The 17,312-nt window shown below is 43.2% G+C and overlaps 1 protein-coding gene and 1 pseudogene across 4 annotated transcripts in view; both read right to left on the reverse strand.

Moving 5' to 3' along the window:
• MCF2 (MCF.2 cell line derived transforming sequence) overlaps window positions 1-17,312 on the reverse strand; it is an 870,271-nt gene that overhangs the window by 72,968 nt on the left and 779,991 nt on the right. The window lies entirely within an intron of this gene.
• On the reverse strand, window positions 5,049-6,559 carry LOC147718687 (protein PRRC1-like; annotated as a pseudogene). Its single transcript, XR_015310002.1, has 2 exons — window positions 6,271-6,559; window positions 5,049-6,160 (listed from the first exon to the last, which is right to left on the reverse strand). The product of XR_015310002.1 is annotated as a protein PRRC1-like (transcript).

Raw genomic sequence — 17,312 nt, forward strand, 5'->3', positions numbered from 1 at the left:
TGTTTTCTGAAGTCAAAAAATGAGTCTTAAAGAAATTAGTCTAACATAATTAAATGATGTAGACCAAGAAATCTCTAGAATTTGGTCTGAGTCTGTTTAAGTAATTGACAGCATCTCAAACAATCAGCTAGATATTGTGTGCGTACGGTATTTACTGGCCCAATCTAGCTGAGTGTAATAGGGCCAACCCCTCTTTATTGCCAGCTTTGTAAAAGTGGCATTTTCAAAATTGCAATTTAAAATCTGCCTTTACCATAAGTTAAGATTTTTCATTACAATTCCAAGGACACCAAACATAATTAAGGTATGTGTTCCCATTTGGGAGTTACAGCATACCAATGTTATCCTATGGTATTGGTAGACCTTGCAGTACTGAAAACAAATTTAAGGTTTTTTCACTACCAGGATATGTAAAAGTTAAAAGTACATGTCCTACTTTTTAAATACACCCTGCCCTTTGCGCTGTCCAGGCCCTACCCTATGGGTGACTTATGTGTATAAAAATAGGATGCCTGGGCTTAGCAAAAGATGTATTTTGCAAGGTCAAAGTAGCAGCTTAAAACTTCACACACAGGCTGAAAAAGCAAGCCCCAGACATGCTTAAAGTGCTACTTAAGTGGGTAGCACAAGCAGTGCTTCAGGCCCACTAGTAGCATTTAATTTCAGGTCGTAGGCACAGGTAGTGCCTCTTTATTAGTGACCTGCAAGTAATAAGAATGTCTATTGGGGGTAAGCCAATTCTACCGTGTTTTAAAGAGAGAGTACAAGTACTTTAGCACTGGGTGCAGTGGTAAACTGTGCAGAATCCAAAACCCATCAAAAACGAAGTGAGCAAACAGGATGGTTGAAGACCGAAGGTAGGGGGAAAACCACACCAAGGCTGCCAGGTCTAACGGTGGATCTCTCCAAAGGTCATTGAGGTGAAGCCCAATGAGCCTGGTGCAATCAGGCTGTGCAATGATATGTAACTCACCAATCAAGCCATCAAGCGGGAGAGGTACCTCTTTGGATGGCTTAAAATACATGTTGTGGCTCATAGAGTGAGCCTCCCGACTCCCTTATATGACCCCTGACCAAACACACAATCTGACATACTACACCATTCAAAATGACTCTTTATTACTCTAAGTCTGGAGCAGTTTTGTTGATTAGTTTGTTGTTGTGAATGTTTCCTTGGTGTATCTGGGGTAGGGAATGTAAAATGAATAGCAAACACTGATCACAAGACTGTGGGTACTAGAGGGCAAAAGTGGCTCGGCGATATCTCCACCAGGCAGGTGGAGCCTGACTGGTTCAAGAGAGAGGGCAAGAAAGGTAGAAAAAGAGCATTCCTTTTTGTGTCATTTTTTGCTGCTAGTTACAGCTTCCCACACTGACCTGGAGTTAAGAAAATGTTTGAGGGGCCAGGGACCGAAAGAGGGATCAGCTCACTGCAGTGCCACCACAGAAACCTCGTGGAATAACTATCTCCAGCTCACTTTTGGGAATGAAGAGCATAAAAGAGAATACTGAAGTAAGTTGCTGCAAACCCTTGATTAACATACATTCATTCACACACACACACACACACCCACACACACACACACACACACACACACAGTACAATACATACATACAATGTGAACATGCACTCACACACAGTTCCAGAAATTGATAAACTATTTTCATAAAGTTGGCCCTACTACAGTGGACTATATGTACCCCATGAGCAAACTTTGCAAAATGCTTGAGAGTACCTTTCTCCTGTGATAAAGTGGTGCAGTCATATATTGGCACCTGGCCTCTCACTGTCCTATTGCTACGATGTGGTCATGGGATGCAAACTAGCATAACCTGTTGGATTTATGAACCCAAGTTGACCTTGAACAGACGATAGTTCTTCAATATGTTGTGTCCTGGTTTTCTCGACTCTCATGCAATGCTCTACTCCTCCTATGGCTACCTGAGATGCATTGAGGTTTTGCATTATTCCTCTTTTCATCCACCAACGTATTGTCCACACTCAAATAAACCAATCCACAAGCACTTGCTAGTGGAAACAATATTGCTGTGCTTCACCTAATGATTTGTATTTAAGGGTTTCAAAATAAGGTATCAGGAACTACTGCAGCTGTACAAAATCGTCATAACTGAAAAGGAGTAAAAAAGAGTTGATGTGAGCAGTTTAAACCTTCAGCGCTTCTAGTGTTTTGCATCGTACTCTTAACTGAAGAAGTTACAAAACGTAAAGAGCGGATATATGACGGTACAACGCGTACCGTCACAACGCATACCTTTACAACGCGGCCGTGACAACGCAAGTCGTTACCACGACTTGCGTTGGGGGGGCGCGGATTTCGAATAGTTTAATTTACTATTCTAACACCAGTCCCCGTGGACCCTAGGGAAGGTGTTAGGATAGTAAATTAACTATTTTTAGACCTTGAGCGCCCTCCAGCGCAAGTCGTGGTAACGACTTGCGTTGTCACAGCCGCGGTGTAAAGGTACCGCGTTGTGAAAACATCGTTGTAAACGATGTTTACCGTAAAGAGCTAGCTTTGCTAGGTTAGGCCTGGCCTGACACATTCAGAAGTAAGCAGCATATTACAAAACTGGCCAAGCAGTGCAAGCTGCTAGGGTACCAGTAATACCAGAAACATGAATGATCCAGCAAAAAGGTGCTGGAGTACCACTGCAGCAGCATCATCACAATTTGATGATATATCAATACAAATGCACAAACACACACAGACAGGGAATTACTCAATACTAATACCAAACTGCTGAGAAGATCTAGAATAAGTGAGGACCAGATGGTGGTTAAAAGGGCCATCCAGTAAACGATGTCACAATGCATTTCAAAACTCCAGGTGACATCGCCAAGCATAGTTCTCGATTCCCCATTGTTGGTGATTGCTAGCGACGAGGGACTAGACAAATAAGAGACAGTTTACATGCTTCTACCTCCAAGCTACGACCTTAACTCTGAACGTTTATGTCCTTAGAGCGCCTTCTCCAAGCCCAGGTCCAGGTATCCTATGACTGACAAGCAGTACTTTATGATGCAATAAAGCCCAAAGATAATGCAGCAATTTGGTAGATGCTGAAGACTGTGAATTTTGAGTTGCAAATCACAATCCTAGATTATCGGCAAGGTGTAGTATTGTGCTTAATGTTTGTGCATCCTTTAAGATTCAACATGTATTGTATTCATTTGAGCAGCACCTAGGTGACAGAACCTGGCGATGCATCTGTTTGATAGTTAAGTGTTCAGTTGAACTCTTACAGCCCTCTGGATGGATGAGATCTTTTCCTTTTTTTTTTTTTTAAAGTGTGTAAAAAATGTTTTACATAGCATTTTAGAAACATATTCCAAACTACAAAAAGCATACACTACTTAAATAGGACGGCTAGGTTTCTTTTGATAAACAGGTTACATTACGCGGTTTGATTCCAAATCTTGACCCTATCCAGTGATAGCTAGATTATTAGAAGATGTCCTATTACTTTAGGTAATCTTAATTACTCCTGGTCCTTCCGTCCTCGACACCTTCATTCACCTAATGAGACATTATTTATAAACTATCTCTCTGACAGAAAAAAGAAAGAAAGGAATGCTGGACCTACCCTACCCCTCCCGCCGGGAGTATATAAGGGTACAGGACCCAGCATTCCATCTGAAATACCAAGCCAAGGATGAATGTCGGTAGCCCGGGAAGGGAGGGAAGGAACCCATGAATGTGTCGAGGACTACGGGACCCGGAGTAATGAAGATTACCTAAAGTAATAGGACATTACCCCCTGGTCCCTCCGTCCTCGACACCTTCATTCACCTAATGAGACATACCAAAGCAACCACGGCAATCATCCCCAAAAAAATACAACAAACCACCAGAACCAGCAAGGAAAACCAGCAGTTTATTGCAAAAACAGAATTCAAGGGCGAACACAACCCAACACCCCCAAAGCAAAACCGCCCTCATCACCCAGCAGATTGAGAAGGCAATAATGCCTGATGAAAGTATTGGAAGTAGCCCAGGTGGCCGCCTTACAAATCTCAGAGAGAGGGACACCCCGAACCTCAGCCCAAGAGGCCGCCACCCCCCTCGTAGAACGAGCCTGAACCCCAACCGGAGGAGGGGACCCAGAAAGCGAATAGGCCAAGGAAATCACCTGCTTCAACCAGCAACCAATAGAGACAGAGGAAGCCCTATGCCCACGGGAAGCAGCCCCAAAGGAGACAAACAGGGAATCAGACACACGAAAGGGAGCCGTGCGGTCAAGATAAACACACAGAGCCCTGCACACATCCAACAAGGACCAACAGGGACCCCCCAGGGAATCCAGAACAGAGCCCAGCGCTGGCAAAACCAACTCCTGACACCTGTGAAACTGAGAAGCCACCTTAGGCACGAAGGACGAATCAAGACGAAGCACAACCCCACCCTCCGAAAGGAACAAACAACAGCAAAAACCGCTACGCGGAACTCACCCACTGCCCCGGTTTATCAACAGCACCAAAAAACACAGGACAGAAGCGCCTGATCCTGTCCAAAACGGAAGTCAGGCAGCGTCCCCACCAGAAGGCGTCATCACCAAGAACCAATCCGGAGACGTGAAGGAGGCCGCACCCCCCAGTAAGCCCGGCAGACCAGGAGGGGCGGCCATCGGGCAGACGCAGAGCCCACGCGAACCGAAATCCACGCGCGGCTCCAAGGAAGCGACCAGGACAGCCCGCGCCACTCCCCCCAAGCCCGGCAGGAAGAGAGAGGCAATCCAACCAACCGAGGACACGCATCCCCAGAAGTAAGTACAGCGCAGGAGCACCAAGCACCTCGCGCCACAGCATATCCTGTCAGAATGACAGAAAAAAGAAACAGATGGAATGCTGGGACCTGTACCCTTATTTACTCCCGGCGGGAGGGGGAGGGTAGGTCCAGCATTCCTTTCTTTCTTTTTTCTGTCAGAGAGAAAGTTTATAAATAATATCTCATTAGGTGAATGAAGGTGTCGAGGACGGAGGGACCAGGGGGTAATGCGGCCTGTTCTTTGGCGTGACGCCCATTAGAGTCTGCGCAGTCTGACGCTGGCTGCCTCTCACAAGGCCCTGGGCGGCAGCCGCTGTTTGTACATCCCCGCCAAGGCTTTGGCTGTGCTGTAAATAATCTGTCGGCGAGATATGCCGGTGAACGCCACGTGCCAATCAGTCTTGCTCACATGAGGCACATTCCTTTCAACAACTTCACCAACTGTCACCAAGAGACCAGACCACCGGAGATTGTAGTCCTGTGGAGTGAGGTTTTGACCGGCTGTACGTAATCCAGAGGCACAGGTGTAGCCTGTGTTAAACTCTCCAAATGTATTCCATGGGTTGGATCATCAACAATTACACAACCAATATCGAACCATCTGTCAGGTAGTAACTCTGCAATAAAGTGTTCTATTGAGACAGCTGTCTGCTTCTCATGGATCACTCCAGTCCGCCTCAAGCAGTCTATCCTTTCCTGGGCTCCCTTTAGTCCAGCAGCATACCCCACAGGCTGAGGTGCAATGTTTGACTGTCCAGCTTCTCCCGTTACTACTGCCATACCAAAGACCTCCTGAAAAGCATCACGAATAGCAGCAACTTTCACTTCTTTGTTAGAGGTCACCACAATGTCCAGCTCACCACCTGACCTTATGTATGGTGCCATCACTGGATCCAACGTGGTTATCATCGTCTCTACAGAGTGTTTGATTTTATCGAAGACAGACTTTACCATGGATTATCTGCTACACCCATAAAAAAGCCCCAAATTCCACTAGCTTGGCCTTCATGGGGAACTCCACGTAACCGGGGGTCTTCATGCTCTTCGGGGAAAGTGATGGTTGAACTGGTGCCGTGTTGTAGAGAGCTCTGATGTGTAACAGGATTTGACATAACGGCTGTCACTTGTGATGCAGAAAATGATGGCATCAGAGGAGTTTGTGGAGCTCGACCAGCGTGGCCTCTTGTAATGTCATAAGCTGAAGACATTGAAAACCCAGATATTGGAGGCCCTGCAGGAGGTACAGAAAGCATGGGAGCTGGTGTAGTATTCAGAGGAGGCCCAGAAGGTGTGAATGCTGGCACTGGGCTGCTGAAAGCTGCCGTCACTGAAGGGTGAGGTGAGCCACTCGCCAAGGCATGAGGAGATCCAAACTGCAGAGAGGTGACAGAGGAGGCGGGCTGCTCATCATGCTTTGAGGAGACATAAAAGGTACATGATGAGGAGGCGGCGGAGGACTGCTGGTCACAGCTTGAGGACTTACAAATGGCAGTGGAGTGGTTTTCACTGGAGGAAGGGTAGAAGGAGTTGAGAAGACCGGTTGCGGCAAGGGCTGAACAGCAGATGCAACAGGAATAGAAAGGGGACTGGATAGAACTGGTGGTAAGGGTGTGGCAGTAGGTACCACAGCAGTAGTTGGAGGTGGCGTGCTGGGGGGAGTCGCCTCTATTCCACTCTCTTCCATCATTTTTTATCACTGTGCTTTCTTCGGCGCTGAAGTGCCGGACAGCAGAAACTACCGGTTTGTTATCCCTGGTTATTGCACGGCTACATGAGCCGGTATCCGCCACGTTCAGCGGATGAGATCTTTTCCTATGGATTAAACTTACGTCTTCTTCAACACTGGAGTCTTCTTCATTTAAGAAATAACCAATTTTACACAAGGTCAAATCAGCTTTCTATTTTTATGTTAGTTGATTAAACAGGCGTGGTTGTGTAGAGGTTAGAGCTGCTCCTGTGAAGGAGGCAGCCTAGTGAAGAGAGTCCAGTGGTGTGGACATTTTATTTCATAAAGTAAATATCCACTGGTGTAAAAAATCTAGATCAGATATCACCAGTTCATAAGGCTTGGTGCTCTGGTGCTGAGAGGTTCTGTCAAATCAAATAAATCTTTATTCGGCACACCGCTATAAAAGGCATGTATCACATTCATAAAGGAAAATAGAACCATTTACTTTAATAAGGTATTACAGATTTAAATGAGTAGATATTCCAAATAAAATCTTAAATATATTAATCTCAAAACACCTGGACAATATAAAAATAAAATTAAATCAGGATCTTACAGGAATACATTCAAACCTTTTTCTAATTGCCACAGTCCTTATGAAATTTAACACTTCTAGGCAAAATTCTAAGCCTTCCAATTTCTGTAAAATACCAGGCCTTCCTGGCATGTTCTCAAATTTTAATCTTGCTGTAAAGGGGACCAGAAAAGCATGCCTAGGTGCTTCATATAACGGGCACAATAATGTAAAACAGTCTGAACAATGTTTTGAAGCAATATGGCATGAAGGTAGTTCATTTGACCATGCACATTGTACTGGAAAGGCAACCTTAAAGTGTATTAGAAGATGGGGAGAGGATGTAGCCTTACTGCTAGAGGGGTCGACCTCGAAGCTGGGGAAACGGGTTCGAGTCTTGGCAACGACGCTTAACATCCTGCGATTCTGGGCAAATCACGTAATCTCCCCATGCCTGATTAAAATGAATGTGTCTGTCCATCTGTAACGAAACTGGTACTCATAAAAAGTGCTCTGGTCTAGTTCGCGCTATATAAAAAAAATCTAAAAAGTAAATAGTAATCTATTAGGCCCAATCTAAAATATGTCAAATAACATTGATGGATGGAGTTAAAGAACCGGATAAATAAGATTCAAGGGTGTTTGAAGTTAATAGCTACACGTATCTCTCAAAGGAAACCAATGACTGGGCCCTTAGCAGCCTTTTGTTCTTACAATAGTAAAAAACAGTGCTTATATTTCCTTTTTGTTTTTAGTAGATATTGTGTGCGGATTCCTAAAGATTTCTTTTAAACTTACAGTCGCAAAGGTTTTCTTGAGATACATTAACTATGGAATCTGTGCCCACCCATCCAAAGATAAGACAGTAACAACTCACAGTACCTTACCAAGGCTGCCTCTGAACTTCCCCAAATCATTACTCACAGCAGGAGTGGGACTAGGCTAATCTGATCCTCCAGGTAAGAAAGGCCAATTTACTCATGGCAAATAAGGGTAGTGGTCCATAGAGGTACTGCGAGAAGCTTCTGGGTAAAGTGATTTTCTATCCCCCAGAACATATATATATATATATATATATGTTTGTAAACCCCAACATACCTGCTACATAAAGCTCCGCTGAGGTGCATTTATTTTTGTACAGCTGAAATATATATATATATATATATATATATATATATATATATATGGGATCTGGGAGAGGCAGGTCCTCATGGAACACTACAAAGATATCTTTGACAACAAGATTGAGCACTGGCTTAGGTTTATCGATTACGTTTGTATTATTTGGAGAGGGGATGTGTCAAGTGCAGAACAATTTATTGAAAGCATTAATACCAACAGCTTCAACTTGCACTTCACTTCCAAAATCAGTCCTACTAGAATTGAATTTCGGGATGTTAGCGTGTATGTACCCAATGGTACTTTGCAGACTAGTGCATTTAGAAAACCTACTGCAGGCAATGCAATATTGCACACGACTAGCGCACATCCGCAACATCTTACAGCCAGCATCCCCTACGGGGAAATTTTCAGGCTCAAACGAATATGCAGTACACCAGAAGACTTTGAATGATGTCAAGTTGAGTCTTTAGAGCGCATGAGAAGGAGAGGCTATCCAAAAAAGATCCTAACAGAGGCTATAACTAAAGTCACCACCAGACCGCGAGCATCATTGTTACCCTCAGAGATACCAGAAAGTAATGACAAGGTGGGCGGTGAGGAGGCACCTAGACTAATCACTACATACAGTGCCCAGGAACATAAAATTAGAGCCATTATAAACAAGAACTGGCCTATTGTGCTCACAGATGGCATACTGAATGTAACATTACCAGAAAAACCCAATATCACATTCTGAAAGTCGGCATCTATGGGAACCCATCTGTCTAAACCTAAAGTTGAGAATGTTTCCAAAAAGAACTGGTTACCTACGAAATCGGGTTTCTTCAAATGCACCACTTGCAGTGCCTGTAAAATCTGTAGGAACACCACCAAGTACAGCACTCCCTTCAGGGATAGGGAACTTGGCATCACTGGTAAATACGACTGTCGAACTGATTACGCAGTTTATGTTCTCACATGCACCTGTGGGCTTAGATATGTGGGAAGCACAAAGCTCCAGGTGTATGTGAGAATACGGCAACATAGCAGAGCTATTATCAATTGCGACCCGGCATATCCTGTCGCCAGACATTTTAAAACTTTTCATAACAAAAACATTGATGATTTGTCCTATTTTGTGATAGACTCCGTTCCATTTGCCACGCAGAGGGGGCAATAGGGATAAGCCGTTGAGACAGTTGGAAACTAGGTACATCTTAAATTTGGACAGTAAAAGTCCAAATGGTCTCAACGCCACGGAGGACATACACACCTTTCTATGATATTGCTGGTTCATTTTTTGACCATTTATCAATTTAGACAATTTTTGACCTTACTAGTTATTTACTACTTTGCTCTTGCAGGCCTGCAATGAGTGAATTTTGATATTTACTGACTTTTTAGTAACCGTGTTTTCATACCCAGGCTTGGGTATTGCTAGTGTCTCCGTTGGGGGTCCACTAAGGAGCCTTTTTGGCGTTCAAGTTAACTTATTGTTTTTTTAGTAAGTTTATTCACTTCTGTTTTACACCTTTATTTTTGCACCAATAGCACCTAACAAGACCAATCGACTATGAACTCATTTATATTATCTACATCAACTCAGTATCTTTAGCTTCAGCAACACAGTATGACTTTGATGCTTTTAGCATGGACAGATGAGATTCAGAACACTCAGCAATGAGAATTTTTCTGGGTATTCTAGCATTTATGCAGACACACCCAATTGATAAAGCTTATTACCTTTATTAATAGATTACATCACCTTGAAATAAATCTGCCAATCAAGTAAATATATGATTTTAAATAGTATTTATTTATATTTATTACTATTTATTGCTGACTTTTTGCACAAACATTCAATGCAATATTTGCACTACCGTAGGTCATATTGCTGCTGCTAAAATATGTTTTATTGTCGTGTACATTTTCATCTGCTCATTATAAACTTTGCACTTTGTCTACCAGGCATTTATGCTGCTATCTAAGAACCATTCTTGTAACATTTGACGACCTATTGCCGTGTGCTTTTTCACCTACGCATTTAAACTTGCTATACAAGGTGTTTTATGCATTTAGCTGATGATTGTTTTTAACACTGACATTTGTGAAAAATCATGAATTCTTTGGATTTGCGTGTTATAATGATTAAGTATTTCTTCACTTTTCATGGTCACCTGGTGATGAAAGAAAAAATGGAGAAAAGAGAAAAAAATGTATTTAAAAACCTGCTTTTGCACTGCTGACCTGTCATGTGATCAAGGGTACCTGTTACCCGAAACGCGTCATGCTGAGTACTAAGGGATAATAAATCTTTCCTGCTTACATTTCATGCTTTTGGTGGTTCGTTGGTCTGATTTTGCCCTCGAGGAGAGAACAGAAGTGTCTGTATATATATGCATATATATATATATATATATATATGTATATATATATATATATATATATATTACCTACTGGCGGGAATTCTCCAAGAAAATGGCCTGCTTCGCTCCGCTCATTCCCTGAAAGTTTGGGGGTGATTCGTCAAGTGGGGGCTGAGAAAAAAGGGGGCCCCAAAACATGTTTTTCTGATGCAATTTTCCATAGGACCTTTAGCCAGGGCAGCAGCCCGAACGGCTGAACGGAATTACACCAAATTTGGCAAAAAGGTAGAGTTTGGTTCGCAGATTGTGCTTTTTGTTAAATGGTGTAAATCCGTTCAGTAGTTCTAGAGAAAATCAAAAGTAAAATCATAGTGATATCTAGAGACGAAGTACTGTATCTGTACCGTACTCGGTACTGTACTCTGTACCTTCCCGAGCACAAGCTGCATGGTCATTGGCTGTCAACTGTCAGTCAACACTCCAAACCAGAAAGTGTTGGCAGCCATCTTGTGCCCGTGGCACAAGAAAGCAGTGAAACAAACATGCAATAAGGTGCAGGGTAGAAACACCCTGATCCCTTAGGCCTGCTCAGGGGGTCCCACAAAGACCCCCCAAGGCCAAAAATTATTATTTTTTTTAAATCGCGTGCCACGAAGTATGGTACTCTGTACTGTACTCTGTGCCTTCCCGAGTGCATACTGGAGGTTCCTGGTGGGCTAGTTGGCCCCAGGGACCTCCAGTATGCAAGGGGAAATAGTGCCCCCTCTGCAAACGCACCAGGGAGCTGTGTTGCAGAGAGGTGAAAAAAGGGGCGTGGCCTCATTACACCTCTCTGCAATGCAGCCCCCTGGCGCATACTGGAGGTTCCTGGTGGGCTAGTTCGCCACCAGGGACCACCAGTATGCAAGGGGAATTAGTTCCCCCTCTGAAAAGGAGCCAGGGGGCTGCTTGCAGAGAGGTGTAAAAAGGGGCATGGCCTCATTACGCCTCTCTGCAATGCAGCCCCCTGGCGCATACTGGAGGTTCCTGGTGGGCTAGTTGGCCCCCAGGGACCCCCAGTATGAAAGGGGACTCAATCCCCCAACTTAGAACACGCTACAGAGTGCGTTTGCACAGTGGTGAAGGTAGGGGGTGGGGCTTGAGGTGATGGGAGTGCAAACATGCCCTGTGGCGCGTTTTAAATTGGGGAATTAATACCTCTTCAATCCAGAGGTCCCTTAGGGGGCAACTAGTCCAACAGGTATCTCCAGTAAGCGCTGTGTTGCAGAGTTTTGTAAAAAGGGGGCATGCCCTCTGAACACCTCTCTGCAACACAGCTGCCTGGCGCATACTGAAGGTACTTGGAGGGCTGGTTGGCTCACAGGGGACCTCAGAATTGAAGAGAAATTAATTCCCCAATCTAAAACGTGCCACAGTGCGTGTTTGCACACGTTACCTCAGGCCCCGCCCCTTCCTTCACTATTGAGCAAAATATCCCTGTAAAATCAGCCAAACTACGAATTCAGATTTACTCACCTGTTATCACAAGAAACGCTAGTGCTGCATTCTAACCATACTTACAGTAACTTGAATTTCTTTCTATAGGCTAACATTGAGTGGTTTCACTTGAAAAAATTTCTAAGTGTGGAGTTTTGGAACTTTAAAAAATTCTTCAAAAATCTGTCAAACTACGAATTCCAATGTACTCACCTGTTATGAGCAGATACCTCAGTGCTGCATCTTTCAGCTCACTACTATTCCTGAAAAGTAAATTCAGCTGTACTTACCAGTAACTTAAATTTCCTTCCATAGGATATTGCTATATAAAATATATATAAATTAAAAAAATATTGAATAAAAAAATGTCACAATTTCAAAAATTTTAAAAACAATTTTATATTAAAAATATTTAATGTAATTTAAAACATAAAATATCTAAAAATAAATACTTTAAAACAATGTGGTAAATTAGTGTAAAAAATGATCATTTACAAAACCTTTGAAACAACCATAGGTTTCAGCCACGTAATAGTTAGGAATTAGCATTTAAAAAACCTTTGAAATTCACTGAAAAAAACATAGGTTTCACACATGTTATAGTTAGCTGGACAGTTCACTCATACAAAACCACTGAAATTCCCCCGTTATAGTTAGTTCAGCTAAGTATAACTCACGCGCCCGCAATGCACTGCTGATGACGTCACATATTACGTCACTCATGACAAGATCAGTGACATCACTCATGACATCATTGTGTTCCATTGGGATTAATTACAATTTGCAATGCACGGGGCTGTTGTCTACACCCCCCAAGCCTAGACTAAAACCAAATTGCATGTGGGATAGTATAACATTTTCTTTGACCCTGGATTCCAGGTGGGACAGAATAACTCTTCCCAGGAACTTCATGCTTGAGTCAAAAAGGGAAATTGGATATAGTATGAAAGCGAATACCTATCTCCATTATTGTACACCAGAATTATACAAGCTGTGTGCCAAGAGTCGGGTATTTGGCCCTTGTCCGTGCTCCTTAACACATTTGTTAGTAATGGTGCACAGAGATATATATTAGATTTAAATATGTCTGCTGGGAATCCATCAGGAGAGCTTTTGTCATGGAAAGTGGATGTCTTGCACAGAGAGTACAATCCATAGGCTTGGACAATCTCGTACTAAGAGTTTTGTTCCACTGAGATTTGGGTGGGACCTGGTTCAGGGATTAAAGCACAGAACACTCATTTCCACATAGCCCATAGGCAGATACTAACAAACTACAAATGTTTTATTTACATATATAATTGAATCTGTACATATATATTATAACAAAGATGTAAGGGGATAAAAACGCACCATACATAAAAATCACAAGGGAAACATGAGGGCTAGGGCTAGGAAACAAGCTCTTCGGAAGGTGGAGAGAGCCTGGCGAAGGGACTATAACGCGGAGGCACATCTATTGTATGTGCAGGAGCTTGCTATATACCTGAGAGTGATCCAGGCACGTAAGGCAGACTTCTTTGAGACTAGGATCGCTACTGCCCAAAATCCTCAGAAAGAAATTTTCAAAGTGCTCTCTGAGCTTAGGAAGAACAGGGAACAGCGGCCCGAGTTTTCTCTTGAGGATTGTCACAAGTTCCTCGAATTCTTCACTAACAAAATTGAGGAGCTCCTACTTGAAATCTCGCGCTCTCCCGTGTTAGAATGCCCACTTCAAATTATTCCATGCAGGCCAAAAATTCAGGTCCCCATGAACAGTATACCCTTAGTTGATAGGGAGATGCTAGTTAATTTAGTGGGAAAGGTGAAGTCAGGCTCTAAGGTAGACCCCTGTCCCCCTAGCGTGTTCAAGGAGGCCTTGCCAGGGCTGGAGGAAGATGTATTAAACCTCCTAAATAAGTCACTAGAAACGGGTCGGGTTCCGACAATGCTCAAAGAGGTGCGGCTGATTCCACTGCTTAAAAAGCCCGGAGCGGATGTTAAGATTTTAAAGAACTTTAGGCCCATCCCTCAGCTGCCGTTTCTGGCAAAGGTACTAGAACAGCATGTATTGACCCACCTCTCTAGGCACCTGGAGACTAATGATCTGTTGGAACGAAATCAAGCTGGTTTTAGGGTACACCACAGCACGGAGCTGGTGATGGTTTCTATCTTAGATGAGCTGAGATGTAGAGCTGGCAAAAAGATCCCCGGTGCCCTGGTGCTGCTAGATCTCTCTGCGGCATTTGACACTGTGTGTCATAGTCAACTGCTGTCGCGTGTGAGAGATCTAGGCATAGGGGGAACCGCACTAGGCTGGCTTACTTCTTTCCTGCAGGATAGATTGCAGAAAGTACAGCTTTCAGACCTAGTAGCAGCATCAGCGGCCATCACCTGTGGAGTGCCGCAAGGGTCGGTGCTCTCTCTGCTCCTTTTTAATATCTGCCTCCAGCCTCTGATTTCAGCACTTAACAAGATGGAGTGTCAGATATATAACTATGCTGACGACACAGATCATTATTCAGATAGAGGATACTCCTGGAGCTCAAGCACGCCTGCATAATATCATGAGATACACGGTAAACTGGATGACTGCCAACTCTCTGAAGATCAATCCTGATAAAACAGAGGTGCTGCCAATTACCACCGCTGGCAGCCCCTGGCACGATGGATTCTGGCCCGGGGAGTTGAGCAGGACGCCAGTTCCAGCAACCGTGGTAAAAAGCCTGGGCATCCTCATTGATGGAAATTTGTCCATGAGAAAGCAGGTGTCTACTGTGGTGGGTACATGCACAGGCTTACTCAGGCAACTGCGTAAAATCTCCAATCTACTGTCCTTTTCTACTTTAAGGAACGCAGTGGCAAACATGATTCTGGGGTGACTGGATTATGGCAACGCGTTGTATCTGGGCTTACCCCAGCAACAACTTTCACGGCTTCAAACAGTGATGAACGATGCAGCAAGACTGATCTATAGGAAACATAGGAGAGCGCATGCATCTCCTCTTCTGCGCCAGCTGCATTGGCTTCCTGTTAGGCAGAGGGCATTGTTCAAAGGCCTTTGTATTTCCCATAAGGCCATTTACGGCAATGCACCAAACTACATTAAAAGCAGACTATCGCGTTACATCCCAGGTAGGGCATTGAGGTCGTCTGAGGCCACGCTCCTGACAACCCCTCGGTATCGCTTATCGACCCAGGGCGGTCAAGTATTCTCCACTCTACTTCCGGCAGCATGGAATAAACTTCCATCAGATCTACGGAAGGAATCTAAGTTGCTGCCATTTCGACGGATGCTAAAAACAATACTGTTCCGAGAGGCTTGGGGAGAGTTGTAGTGGAGTTGCCGGTTTTATGGAGTTGTCTGTTTTGTCTGGTACAAGCGCTTAGAGACCCCCGGGTGATAACGCGCTATACAAATTGAAATAAATAAAATAAATAAACATGTAGAAGAACATGCGTGCTATCTAACACATACATTTTTCTCGGTCAAAGAAAACTATTAAGTAAACACTAATAGTAGGGTAAACGTGGACATGTTGCTCTCAAGTCTTCAAAAGTGCAAAAGACCTTTCTTAGACACAATGGCATTCTTAAAATCCCCAAAGGTGAGCTAAGAGGTCAAAAGTCACATCAAATACAGTATTGAAGACACATTATGACATATCAAGCATACAGGTGGTATACAGACAGAAGGAACGACTCCATTTTAAGTAGGCGGAATCTCCATTTTATGTATTTTTGCAGAATCATCAACATGTCTGCGTTTGATGCAGATGTTGCTTGTCCTTATTTTCCCAAGAACCTGGGAAAGCAACAATTCATTTAGTTATATACATCAACAAGACACCTGATGCAACATCAGTAAGGAACAAGGCCTTGTTATCTCAATTGAAAGGTCGTACAAGAACAGTAGCCAAAATTGTGTAGTCTGAATTGTCCTAATGTTATCTTATTTGTTTAAAATAATGCATCTTAGTCTAGCAACCAGATGCTCACTAGTTATAACAAACATTCATGAGGTGATGTTGGAAACACCATCTTAGATAAGATACAGTATAAAAGGGCTGCCACTTGACCACTTGTTAGGAGACATCCTTAGCCCCAGATTGTCACGAGCAAGATACACCCAAAGAAAATCCTGCTGGCCAGAGATGCTGCTGTTTTGCACTTTCTACTGAAAGCCGATACTGAGCCCAAATCTGGGAGGAGTGGATGTTGATACAACACGTGTTTTGCTTTTTGCATGGAACACGGCCTCCTTGACTTCTAATAATTACAGTGCTTTGCTGTAAACAGGTATGCAGTGCACTCACTCTGCCTATGAAAATCTAGATTTAAGTTATGCTACTCCATGCTCTGCTAACATAGTGCAAAGAGGTAGGTATTAGCGTGGTAGAAGATATCATTTTATTCTTGTTCATAACATGCATTTGTGCAGTTTTAATCGCATTCTGTGTGGGTATGTTAGATGTGCTGAGCAATAGGGTGCACCCATTGAAATAAATACTCTTTTTAGTTTTCGTGCAGTCTGTGTTTGTGTTATTAAAGAGAACGAAAAAGGTTTCTGATCAGCATGGTGTCCCTGGATCCCTGTTTAGGGACTGTTAGTAGCCCAGAAACATTTACTGTAGTCCAACTATGTATTGGGTGGGGTTCTGCAAAACTACAAAATACTGTCTCTTATAATCAAGCGTTAGTGTATTGAACGAAGTTCATTCGTGTCACCCGTGGGTGTGAAAGTAAACCTTGGAGATGAGACAGAGACTCAGTTTACGCAACGTAGTTCCCTGTTTACCCTTTCATAAATCCACATCAAAATGAAGTGACCACCAAAAATAAATCACAGTCATAAATATTCGAAGGTATTTACTTTTCATCAATTTAATGGACTACCACAAATCAGAGTAAACCAGCAAAAAGGATCACAAAAAGTTTTTGATGCTAAATAAGTCCAGCGTCTACCATAGTGCCCACACTGAACCTGTGTGAAAAACGGAAGACATTGCAGTCACACACCATCTAAAGAGACCATTCATTGCTGTGCACACATTAAATCTAGTGCAGAAAATATGTGCGTTGCTAATACCCCAGTTAATAGATAGTGAGAATTTAGTGAGATATCTCTGGCCTGCAACGCATGTACAGAGTTTTGAGCTGAAAAAACCTTAATGTGGACAGGGCCACTCTCACTCACTCACTCTTATAAATACTGCTCCAAATACAGGTCAATACAACTAATGCCATGGGTAAACATGACGGATTCCCTCTCATTGCCAATATTGCTTCGTCAATACAAAAAATGAACATTACAGAAAGGTAATCATGCAGATAGCTAGATTACAAAATTATGCAACACA

Source organism: Lissotriton vulgaris, chromosome 4_1 (genome assembly GCF_964263255.1).
Source record: "Lissotriton vulgaris chromosome 4_1, aLisVul1.2, whole genome shotgun sequence".
Lineage (NCBI taxonomy): Eukaryota > Metazoa > Chordata > Amphibia > Caudata > Salamandridae > Lissotriton > Lissotriton vulgaris.